Here is a 13,228-nt window from a genome sequence, read left to right as displayed (position 1 = left end):
ACTGTATTACTTACGGGCATATGCTTCAGAAGTGTGAAATTTCTTCTCATTTCAGTGTTGACTCATACTGAAACACCTATTCAGTATTCCTTAGTAGGTGATAAAAAGATCTCTCAAAGAACACCTCTCTCTTTTCACAACCTCTACATTGTAGGATGATTCCAGGAAACCCATCATCACTCTTAATTTTCCCTCATTTACATTTCCATGAAAGACTGATGAGCAGCGATAAGTCAGTTGTTAGCCTAATAGCATTATCAAGTTGGCAGAGAAGTGTTTTCTGCAGTTATACCGAATTCCCTGCAGTGGTAGGACTGAAAGGCATTGCCAGCACTCTTCGAGGGTAAAAAATGTGGTACTACAAACCTTCTAGTAAGACAAAGTCTTCTATCAGATGTTACCTTTTTCTTTGTCCGGTGTATAGGCAGTATCTATATTTCTTACGTGTATATATACATATAGACATGCATATGTATATATACACACACACATACCTACATGTGTATATCTACACACAGGGACAAACACGATAAGCTTCATGTAACATTTAATTTCAGACTCTTTTCATATTTATGACAGTCTTTAAGTCTAGCCCTTAATTTAATGCTGGACAGAGATTTTTTTTCTTTCTCTCCAAAGCCTATCAGTCAGTCCAGGAATTCTCTTTTTTGTTGTTGTTTTGTCTTTGGCTTTTGGGTTGGGGTGTGTTTTGTTTGTGTTTTTTTGTTTGTTTTTTTTTTTTTCCCTGAGAATTATGACTACTTGTTAGGCTACAATATATATATTTATGAAACTCTGTTATGTCTGTGGGTTGATTATCACACATAATAATACACTTACGAAGCATGATTATGTCATAATCACATTTTGTCTGTATTGTTTTGTCCCAAGTGTAAAATGAAGTCTGGAGTAGGTCTGCCATTCTTTTAGTGCAGCTTTGACCAGGCTCTGATTTTGCATGCTGAACCACTATTTTTCAATTTTTTTATTTACAGGTGGGTTTCTTTTGGTTTTTTTTATTGTTGGAAATATTTAATTTAAAAATCTATTGTTTAACATTTTCTACTTTGTTGGTTATGCAGGATGCTTTTATTCATTGATATAACAGTGTCATAAACTAATAGAACAGTTAGGCTGAATTCAGAACTAAGTTTTTGTTTATCTCATTTGTTGAAATAATGTCATTAATACGGGAGGGGGGTTTTGTTGTTAATTAACAATAACGTTGTGCTCTGTGACGTATACTGAAATACTATTATATGAGGTACTCGCTGCATTTTCTACATAAAAATGAACAAGCTACTGATTACAAAACGCAATGCTGAAATCCTAAATCACAGTAACATTCTACTTCACAAATAATACTAAATTGGGGCTACACCAAGACTTCCTCTGAAGGATTAGATGGGAAATTGCATTTCTATTCTGTGTTTTCAGATCTGTAAGGACCAGAGAGACATTTTATTTTCGGTATTGAAATACTGTGCACTTTGAGTAACAACAGCAAAAAATTTCATGGGAGTTACTTCCAGATCACAACTAACTCCCTGTAGCCGAGGAGGGCAAGTCTGACTTGAGCCCACTCTGCCAGTTCCTGTAATGCATGGTGATTCCCCACTGGTTCTCTTCTGCTTCTGCATTCTGTCAGAAGTCACTAAATGGCTTCTACCTTGTAGTATCTGAGAAGATAGAAGATATATATATAATTCATCAAATCATCCCTTCTGAAAATGAATAAAACATACACATCCAAGTATGCATCAAAAAGCTTCCTATTCTCTTGTAAAGCCGACAATTACTACCTCTGAAGAGGTCTGTGTAGCAGTGTTGGATCCTATTTTGTATAATATTTTTTCAGCTAGAGATCAAAGAACTCTCTTCTTTCACCTCTTCTTATTAAGATATAAAAGAATTCCATTAAATGGAACCCTTTTCTGTGGAGGTTCTGTTTACAGAACAGCCAAATAGAAAATACAGTGTACTCTGCAAAAAATGCATTACAGCTACATTTTGTATGACAAATGAACACTATTGATTTTCCTATAGTGCCTTTCATAAAAATAATCCGTATATAGAAGGAGTCAATTAAATGCTGAAGAGAATAGAAAGGTTTAAAGCTGTTATTTAAATTGGCGTATTTCACAGGAAATACACTGAGAAAGCAGCTTAGGATTAACTGTGCCCCCTCCCATCTTCAAAGATTGATATGGAAGGCTTAAAAAATATGAGAAATGTAAAGAATCATAACAAACAGTCAAGAGAGCTGATTGATAAGAAGTCAGCAAGTGAAGCCATGAAACCCTCAGGGGTCTGAAAAAGCTCCAGGGCCATTTTATTCAGGTTCAATGATGGGGAAGTTGTTCAGAGGAAGAGAGAAATATTGAGAGTAATATTCCTCTGTGAAACCCTGAGAGGATGTTTTAACCTGTTCCATTGCAAAGAGATGGGAAAGATGATGGTAGGAAACATGAATATAGTTCTGGTAAAGAAATATATTTTCAGTCTATTCAAACAAACTGTTACAGAGAGAAACAATAAAGACTACCAACCTTTGTGTACTGTTGCTACTATAATTATTCTAAATGAGTACTTTATAAGATTTTGTAAGAACATATTCCAGAACTGAAAAGTACCTATTAATTTCATAAAATGGCTTCTATAGTGGCTGAAACACAGCGTTACCACTTTTGCACTGTGCAGGGTTTTTTTAGGGAGTGAAGTTGGTTTTAGGTATTGCTTTATGCTGAATCACAATGACTAAACCATTGAAGAGCTTCCTTTACATTTCCAGAAATAACTTAGATGCTTCGAAGTCTAGGATTCACTTCTACATAGGATTTTGCTTAAGTCACTTTGAAAGTGAAGCACAGGTCAGCATTCATCCTGCCTAGCTTCAATCATGGAAAAAAAAAATTATCTAGTCTAATCTTGCTTTTATGACTCTTTTGTAATGAAGAGAAAGAGAGACACAGAGACAGGCCTTTTTTTCTCACTCGTCGTAAACCCTTTCCATCCCTGAGATCTCTTTCTTTCTGCTCATACAGAAGAATACTTTATAATAGGGTTATTATTTCTGTCATGTTTTATACTGGTTGTATAATAATGCTTTATATGTCAGTCCAACAGTGCTCTCTGTGTGGTTTGGATTTTATGGGAAGCTGAAGGCTCTGAAATCATGTAGATTTGCAAAAGGGTTTCAACGTCCGGTCTCTGGTGGACTCTGGTGAAAATTACAGACCTTTTCAGTATTTTATATCATTAAACTGCTACGTTTAGAAAATGAGAGTGAAATGCATCCCTGCTTCTGTACTTAGGTTAACTTCAAGAAATATGTATAATTTCAGGACGAATACAAATCAACCATTAAGTGATGGGACTTACTTAGCAAAGAGCTTATCCTGGTGGGAGAATATTCCAATGTTCAGAACTGCTCAGCTTTTTGGCACATTCAGCTGACACACTTGACTGAGGAAACGTCAGAAAAGACTTTCATCTGACCTGGTATGTATGGCAATGGCTACATTTCCTATAATTACTCTATAGTAACCACCAACGTTTTCATGTACGTTACATAACCCTCCTTTGATAATTTTCTCTGCTTAGGAGGGGATCCCATCAATATTTCTAACCTGCTCATGACTAATTCCACTTTTCTCCCTTCCTATTAGCATACAATGTTTCAAAAATTTGCAAGTGTGCCTGGTTAGTCAAGTGCTAATACTCTAACTCCAATTAAAGTTTTTTAGGATGCATTTTGTAAATTATATCTTTCCTTCCATGTCCTTAGAATCTTACTTAAAAATGGTTACGTGTATTGAGTAATTGTTTGGAATCAGTTAGATTATGTACTAGAAAGCAAGACGGTCTTGTTTCTTTAAAATTTTCATTTAGATTACTTTCTGATTGTAAACAACCCCTGGAAGACCGAGTACTGTAATCTATACCATCCTACTACTTCTTCATATAGCTTAAGAAAAGAAAGGTTCGTTTAAGTATTTGTCCTGGTTTCAGCTGGAATACACTTAATTTTCTTCTTATAGCTTGTATAGTGCTGTGTTTTGGATTTAGGATGAGAATACTGTTGATAACACACTGATGTTTTAGTCGTTGCTGAGCAGTGCTTACACTAAGTCAAGGACTTTTCAGCTTTTCATACTGCCCTGCCAGCGGAGGCTGGGGGTGCACAAGAACCCGGGAGGGGACACAGCCAGGACAGCTGACCCCAATGAGCCAAAGGGATATTCCATACCATATGGTGTCATGCCTAGTATATGAACTGGGGGGAGTTGACTTGGGGGGCACCGCGGCTCAGGGATTGGCTGGGCATCGGTCAGCGGGTGGTGAGCAATTGTATCACTTCTTGTTTTGTGGTGTGCAAGGGGTGCATCACTTGTTTTGTATATTCATTTAGTATTAGTAGTATTTTCCCTTCCTTTTCTGTTCTATTAAGCTGTCTTTATCTCAACCCATGAGTTTTACTTTTTTTTCCCCTGATTCTCTTCCCCCATCCCACTGTGGGGGGGCAGGGAGTGAGCGAGCGGCTGCGTGGTGCGTAGTTGCCGGCTGGGGTTGACCCACGACAGGATTACTAAGAGATAGACAGACAATAGCTATAGGTTACTAAGAAGCAACTTGAAGTTAATGATTGGTGGAATAAATTCACTGATGCAAAATAGAGGAATTCTGATGTAACCCTGTTGCAAACTTCACCCCCGCTATGTCTCCAAAATCTGCAGCTTTTAACATAACACAATGCATATATTTCACTTCAACTTTAGAGTGTTACTGACTATGGGGTTTTATGGCAAAACTTTTTCTGTAAACGTTGGCACTTGAAAAACTTTCCAATTTAACTGGGAAATTTGCTGTCTCTGTGTAAATAGGTGTGACTTTAGTAGCAGGAGTATAATCTTGCTTGTCAATATTTTGCAACCTTTCAGCATTCGGATACTAAAATTTAAAGAAAGCAATGATAAAGAAAGGAAACACATCCCAATTTCCACATTCATTTCGTCTTAACTCCCTACTGAGAGCAGATGTGCCAGTAATGGCAGTGTTTTCTACATGTTAATAAGTATTAGTAGCTCATAATGAGCTAACTGCCATTGCCAAAGAGTTGTCATCTAAATTTTTTCACCAATCATTTCACTTATTCTAAGTGAATGATGTAGTTTGGCCAGATCCAGAGCTTATTTGAACAGCACAAGAGATTTACCTGCCCAGTCTCTCTCTTGTAACATGACCAGACTTAATGTGCATGCTCAATAGAGTCAGTCTTCAAATATCCAGTGCTTTCTAGAAAGTGTCAGGTGTATTGTGCGCACGGACACTCTATCGTACGAGATGCCATACGCAGAAAGGATGTGGCTGTCATCTCCCATATTGCCCTAGGGAAAGCAAACAACCTGAAAATGGGCTGAAACTACCATGCGAGATGCTTTTGTCAGAACAAGTTATTATGGCTCATGCCAGGCAATTCTACAGTAGTCGCAGAAGACTTCTAGACACAATTGCTTGTTCTGGCAGCAGCAACTTTTCCAGCTGTCATCATTCCTTGATGTTCAGAGGCATGTTTCTGTTCTGCGCCTGGGTATACATGGACAAATATTAATGTGAATTGGAGATACCAGTCTCAAATCGGAACTGCGGGGAAAAAAAGCTTCCAGGAATAGACCCTGGGGAAGGGTTCTTACAGGCTGAGAGCCTCTCCCTAAGGGACTTTTAGGAAAGAAGATGGGGATGGCCTCTTTGTCACATACATAATCTCAGTGGGAATTCATTCTGTACAGCATTTAAAATAAGGGTGAACCTCAAACAAAATCTCAGAACTGCACTCCTCAAAAGAAGTGCTTTTCTACATTATTAGATGGTTTGCCAACCTGGAGAATGTAAAAGGTCAGTTGCCTTGTCTGATAACTTTCTGGTATTACTTTCTTCTTGTCAAATAGAACGGAATATTAGCTTTATTCATTTTAACCATCAGACTTCCAGATCTGACTACAATCTCAAATGACAATATTTATTGATGATTATTTTTCTCCTTGGGGTTGGTGAAAGGGCTAAGCATAAATGACTTGGTTGTTGGTTTTGTTTTTTGGTTTTTTTTTTTTTTTTAATTTTATAGAGGATGTTCTGGTTCATTCTGTTATGAAAATTTTTGTGGGAAAAATTAGTATAATTCATAATAGTTTATCTACTCCTATTCTACATTAAAAAGATTCATTTATAAAATCACCTATTTTTCAGCTGGAGTGACATGCAAGAATTTTTATTTCAAAAACTAACAGATTTTTTATAAAATCTGAAGTTGGATGGCCTCTTTTTCCATTTATGAATCCGTAGTATGAAGGTAAGGGGAATACTTGGGTGGCAATGGATTTTGCCCTTCATTAATCATATATCCCCTGTTTTGCTAAGCAAACCATTTTCTCCATAATCTCATTTACCTAATTGTTTTCGGTTTGCTTTTTTCCACGATGCAATCATAAAGAGGAAGGAGTTAACAAAAATATTTTTCTTTCTTGCCACTTAGCAGGAAAGCCTAGGCTCGGTTATAGCATTTTTTACTATGCCATATTCTGCAAGATCTGAACTTCTTGCTCTTTCTGTGTTTGAAATTACTATATTGAAGACTGCAGAAATCAAGATCCTAATCATGCAACCAGTCATTAATCGTAATTGGGCTGGTGTTTAAAATCTAGGCCCTGTGGCACTCATATGTGTGCTTTAAATGTATAAGTAGGTGTTCATAACATCCAGCCAAAATATATGGTATTTCCGTTTACAAGCTATTCCGTTTACAAGAGTTGAGTATCTGTGCCTTTTACTTTCAGCCGTCATTGACAGTAATCAATACTTACAGTAGGGCAATTTCAATAGCATCATAACCCCACTGAATCAATGGGATCGTGACTTGACGCTGTACTTTCTTGGAAGAAGGGAGCCATGGGTTACAGCATTAAGAATAAATATGAAGACTAGGAACTTACTCAATCGTATGCTTCTTTGTGTTTCAGTGAGCAAAAATGAGACTTAATGTTTCAGTTGAAAACAAATGCTGGGTTTTTTTTTTTTTTCTTTCCTGTGTAAAAATTACATCTATTTCTTCATATTATCAGTTTACAATTGTTCAGTCACAGTGGTGGCATCTGTATTATGTGCGCTGTGCTGGTCATGATCAGAAGATATTAAGAGTTTGCAGATCATGTAATGACATTTAGAGGAACATGAACTTTCTGCCTATGCTGATACTATTATTGTTTCTACAGTAAACTTCTACCTAAGGTATGATGGATATAGGTAGTGCTATTGCAATTTTATTTCTACAATTTCTCAGTGAACTCCATTGTACATGATAGGAATTTAGCTGCACATCCTAGTTAGTTTTATCAGCTACAGAGTTACCACAGATAGTGTCACAGACATGATATGTCTGATAGCATGACAAAACATCTGGAAGCTGCTGTGTCTGCTCAGAGCCCTCACCAGGGAATGAGATTCTGTATGGGCACTGTTTTCAAAGCTGTTCTCTGTCTATAATTAAAATGTTTTCCCTTAGCTCTTTCACATATTGAATCTATTGTGAACAACAACCTCTCATAACTTGCCATCACAAATACAGAGTTTGTTTATTTGTTTTTAAGTATCAAGGGCATGACTAGTTTTGAAAGGCTTCAGACTTGTCCATTGGGAACAATAACACTATTCTCCTAAATTTTCTAAATTAGCCAGCAGAACTAATCCTGGGGGCAATGTTTAGGTCCAGCCATCTAGATTTTTGTATTTTTTTTTTTCCTGAGGTATAGAAGTTAGGGATCAGTCCTGCAAAGACACAAAACCTTTTTGTTTCTACAATATAAGCTGCATTTTGATGCCAGGACAGCACAGAAAATATTACAAAGAGCTCTAAAGCATATTTATAGAGTACTACATAATGGAAAAATATTACATTCATTAATGGAATACAAAGAAACCTTTATAAGTTTGTGCCAAGAGAATGTTAATATTTAGAGTTTGTGTCATCAGAGCATTTTATGTAAATCATAGCTTTCAAGCTTTATTGGGTTTGCGTGGCAAGGTTTTGGTAGTGGAGGGGCTACAGGGGTGGCTTCTGTGAGAAACTGCTGGAAGCTTCCCCTGTGTCCGACAGAGCCAATGCCAGCCGGCTCCAAGACGGACCCGCCGCTGGCCAAGGCCGAGCCAGTCAGCGATAGTGGTAGCACCTCTGTGATAACATATTTAAGAAGGAAAAAAAGTTGCTGGGACAGACAGAAATGGCAGCCGGAGAGAGGAGTGAGAATATCTGAGAGAAAGAACCCTGCAGACCCCCAGGTCAGTGCAGAAGGAGGGGAGGAGGTGCTCCAGGCACCAGAGCAGAGATTCCCCTGCAGCCCCTGGGGAAGACCCCGGTGAGGCAGGCTGTCCCCCTGCAGCCCAGGGAGGTCCACGGGGGAGCAGATCTCCACCTGCAGCCCGGGGAGGACCCCACGCCGGAGCAGGGGGATGCCCGAAGGAGGCTGTGACCCCGTGGGAAGCCCGCGCTGGAGCAGGCTCCTGGCAGGACCTGCGGCCCCATGGAGAGAGGAGCCCAGGCTGGAGCAGGTTTGCTGGCAGGACTTGTGACCCCGTGGGGGACCCACGCTGGAGCAGTCTGTGCCTGAAGGACTGCAGCCCGGGGAAGGGACCCACGCTGGAGCAGTTTGTGAAGAACTGCAGCCCATGGGAAGGACCCACGTTGGAGAAGTTCGTGGAGGACTGTCTCCCGTGGGAGGGACCCCACGCTGGAGCAGGGGAAGAGTGTGAGGAGTTCTGCCCCTGAGGAGGATGAAGCAGCAGAAAATAACATGTGATGAACTGACCCCAACCCCCATTCCCCATCCCCCTGCACCGCTGGGGGGGTAGGTAGAGAATCCGGGAGTGAAGTTGTGCCCGGAAAGAAGGGAGGGGTAGAGGGAAGGTGTTCTGAGATTTGGTTTTATTTCTCATTACCCTACTCTGGTCAATTGGTAATAAATTGAGTTCATTTTCCCCAGGTTGAGTCTGTTTTGCCCGTGACGGCAATTGGTGAGTGATCTCTCCTGTCCTTATCTCGACCCACGAGCCCTTTGTTATATTTTTCTCTCCCCTGTCCAGCTGAGGAGAGGGGAGTGAGAGAACAGCTTTGGTGGGGACCTGGCGTTCAGCCAGGGTCAACCCACCACACAAGCACTTGATGTTCTATTCTTCAAAAAATGTAGAACATTTTTTTCTTTCAGATGCAGCCTGTATAGTAAGGCTAGGAATCAAATTAGTCTATAACTATAGACGGTATAACGTGTTTTTCTTTTGTTAGACTGGCTTTTGGATCATTATCTTATTCACCGTTCAAATTTTTATATAATTGAAGAATAAAACTGGAAAAAGTAAATAACATAATTTGACAGCTGCTTCTTCAAAAAGGCAGGGAAGAAAGAAAAACATGTTACTAGTGTATGAGCATTTTCAGTTTATTCATTATTTAAAATATATTTAAGAATTTTGCAACAGTGTATCCTACTTCTGGAGATGAAAGAATGCTCTCTTCTAAGAAATAAGTTAAAAAATTGTCCATTTTTCTGGATAGAAATTCATGCCATTTTAAATTAGGGGCAGTTTGAGCTGTCTGTGCAGTTTTAATGAGAATCCACCAGGTGGCATAAGAAAAGGAACCTCATTAATAGAACTTCGTGAATGGCGGTATTTTTGGCTTGCTGGCTTATTTAGTCAAAAAGCCTTGTTTTGAGGCAAAAATTTTCTTCCTTGTGATATTAAAATGCTTAAAAATCAATTAAGCATTTTCTCCATTCCTGGGTATTTCTAAGAGGCAAACAGGGGTGCAGGGCTGGGGGGAGATGAGAAAAGAAATTAAATAGAAAATAAGTAATGTCCCCAAATCTATTTCTCTTCCTTTGTCTTTTTTCAAAATGTCTTTTTTTTCCCTTGCTATAATAATTTAAAGGAATTTCTCATCACCAGCATAATCCTGAACAAATACAGCATTTAAGCATGTTCCTAGCTTTAAGTACAGAGTGCCTTCAGTGTGAAGCTTATGGTTAAGAGCACTGTTGAACTGTGGACCCAAATGATAAATTCTTTAGACTAGGAAGCTGGTAAATATTCTCTTAGGTTTAAGTCATAGACGATGGTCAGAAAAGGGCTATGAGAGGCTCTGCATACTCATTAACACTTGAGATTATTGTATTAACTTCAAGACAGATGTAGAGTATTAATATTGAACTGGCATTCTTCCAATGTAACTATGGAAAAGTCTTAACAAAATTCTCTCTAGAAACACCCCTATTGATCTTCCATCACTGTATTCAGTGAGTTCAGGAAGAAGTGCAAGTGAATAAAATTCCCAGTCTTTTTTTCTTTACTTTTAATCACTCTCTTAACAAGTTGGGGGTTTTTTTGTTGTTTTTTGGTTTGTTTTTTTTTTTTTTTTTGGCTGGAGCTAAGAAAGGCTTATGAAATTGAATTGCAGTGAGCTAAATAAGTACAGCAGCCTGAGGAAGATATTAATTTTTAACATATTAATTTATCCCTATAGAAGTCAAATTTAATTGTTTCCAAGTTCACTCTACATCATTTTTATTGAAGCTAAAATGGGGTCAAGATTTAAATGCATCACTTCAGGTTCATCTGTAATTAACCCAGAATACTATATTTATGACCACATCTTGGAGTCTTTACTCAAAGCTTGATCTCCCTAACCCTAAAGTCAAGCAAAAACTCCTGTTGAACTTACATGACATACTACCAAATGTCAATGCTTAGACAAAATTGCTTGGAATTCAATTGGACAGCATTGGCCATTCAGGCCACGTCAACATTAGCAAGTTGAGAAGCACAATAGAAGGACATCTGCAGAGCAAAACAGTGCTGATGACTCAAAATCAACTAACTATATTTGGGGACTTTTCTGCAGAGTAACTCTAGCTTGGTTCTGTCCACACTGGGGCTTTTGGTAGCTAGTGTGCATTAATGAGCTTCTACGGTACATCCTCCACTTCAGTTTAATTTTCAGTGAGGTTCATGATGCCGCTAAAGCTAACAAACACTTAGTAAGTGGTAACAAACAAAAGATTTGCTTCAGAAGTGCACTCTAGACCTGAACTAAAATGCTAGTGTGAACGCACCCTCCATCATTTCCGAGCACATTTGGTTTGAGCAATAAGGACCGACAGATTTTTCTACTTTTTTGCCTTTCAGTGATTTTCAAACTTTCCAAAAGAAATTAAGAAATACCCACAGGTGTGCGCTCTCTCACCTCTGATTTCTTGTAAATATTTTTACGATTTGAAGTTTGATGAAATAATAACAATTTCATCCAGTTTCATCCCACAGATGTTTCCCTAAATTTTAAATAAGAAAGGTCAATGATTTCCAGGCTTTTTAATATTCTCTTGTTCTGTTTACCTCAGAAGGAGATGTAAATAGATTTATTCCACTTAGATGGAAATCTCAATGCATTTCCCAGTTTACTCCTCTTTGGTTCAACGTAAACAGTCATAGTCATCTTTTCTGAAGAAATACGGTCCCAAGTTTTGACCACCCTCAAGGTGGAAAATTTGTTTTCCCTATGCTTAATCAGAATTTCCCATGTTCCAGCTTATGCCAATTCCCTTTCCTCCTCTCACTATCGACATTTGAGACAAATCCATCTTCTTTAAAATCCTCCTATTACATAGCTGCAGACAGCAGTGCGATTTCACCTCACCCTTAATCATCCCTTTCTCAGGCAGTGCGAGCCCAGCACTCTCAGCTCTCCCCATACACCACGTGCTCCAGATCCTCCACCTTCTTGGTGACCCTCTGCTGGACTCGGTCCAGTATGCCAGTGTCTTTTTTGTACTGGGGAGCCCAAAACCGGACACAGAGCTCCAGATGGTAGTTGTCCCAGTTCCAAAAACATTGCCTTTGCTTGAGGTGTTGTAAGGTGTATAGAAAAAGTCTGGGGTGAGCCATGTGCAACTTTCAGTCTCGTGGCATCTCTGCACTAGGTATTCCAGGTGATTAGAGCACTCTGATAATTTGTTTGTGAGCTTAAGCAGCCAGGAGCAACTAAGGATTGCTTCCTCAAGTTTTGCTGAAGTCTCTTCTCCCCCTGCTCCAGGCAGCTCCGCCAGCCTTTGTTAAACTATCATGGAGCAGATCTTGCGGTGATATTATCAAGCCTTTTACTTTCATAAAGAAGATGGAGTTCGGCTGAATGTGAAAGTTACAAGATGAACAAAAACTAAAGAAAATTACAACTTTAAGAAGTCATCGGACAAAGGCTATGTTATGTGGTTGTTTTCTGAGTCTGAAATAAGTCTGCGTGTTCAAACAGGGGACTCATGGATTTTGCACTTCAAACTTTGTATAGCTGTGAGGACTTTCAATTGACGTAAATTATTATTTATCGATTGCATTTGGTAAGTATCAACAAACTCAACAGCAAGTGTGGATGAGTCACATGGCATGTGTGTATATATATATATATATATATATATATAGTACAGTCTCTGCCCCCAATTTCTTAAAATCTAAGTTACCAAAGAAGATGGTAGGTGGAAGAGGTGCGTGGGGTGCATTGCAGGATCAATGCCAAACTCTGGAAATTAACCTGGTTTTGTGGTGTTTGTCCAAAAGCCAGTGTGTGTACATTATACTGGTTTCAATTAAAGCATGTTCTACCTACATGTTGGAAAGTCTTCCTCCTACTCTTACCCTAACTCTATCAGAGGTAGAGTGACAGCACGAAATCAAAAAGCCTGCTCAGTTAAGCGCATAACAGCTGTTGCTGTGTTGTAAACTCTTTAGATAAAAAGCCAAATTTAGGCTGACTTTTAGTCCTTAAAAGCAAGAGAACACATAGCAAGATAAACTGACAACAGGAAAACCACGACATAGGCCCACAGCAATAACAGATAATCCTGTCATCTGAACGCTTATATTACAGCACACACCAAGCAGGAGAATTGTCTTCTATTATTTTGTGATTGTTAGTTCCAGGTAGAAAAATGTGTCATAAGATAATCAGGACACTGAGAATTTTCATTTTACTACAAAAATAAATTGTAAAGAATTATTACCAGGTGTTCCACCGGATAAATGTATAAATACACTCTCTTTTCAAACACCAGGAGTTGTGCAAGTGTACCTGATAGAATAATATCAGTCTTTCTTCATCGGCAACACCTGAGGAAGGTGTCATCCCACACAGACA

At 38.8% G+C, this 13,228-nt stretch overlaps 1 protein-coding gene across 2 annotated transcripts in view; it reads left to right on the top strand.

Annotated features, from left to right (window-relative positions):
- LUZP2 (leucine zipper protein 2) overlaps positions 1 to 13,228 on the top strand; it is a 327,671-nt gene that overhangs the window by 34,277 nt on the left and 280,166 nt on the right. For both annotated transcript variants that reach the window (XM_030039445.2, XM_030039446.2), the window contains exon 2: positions 3,345 to 3,501. The gene's annotated coding sequence lies outside the window, so the exon portion shown is untranslated. The remainder of the gene's footprint in view (positions 1 to 3,344; positions 3,502 to 13,228) is intronic.

The sequence above is a fragment of the Aquila chrysaetos genome, chromosome 16 (assembly GCF_900496995.4).
Source record: "Aquila chrysaetos chrysaetos chromosome 16, bAquChr1.4, whole genome shotgun sequence".
In the NCBI taxonomy this organism is placed as follows: domain Eukaryota; kingdom Metazoa; phylum Chordata; class Aves; order Accipitriformes; family Accipitridae; genus Aquila; species Aquila chrysaetos.
This window is presented reverse-complemented; position numbering and strand designations above follow the sequence as displayed.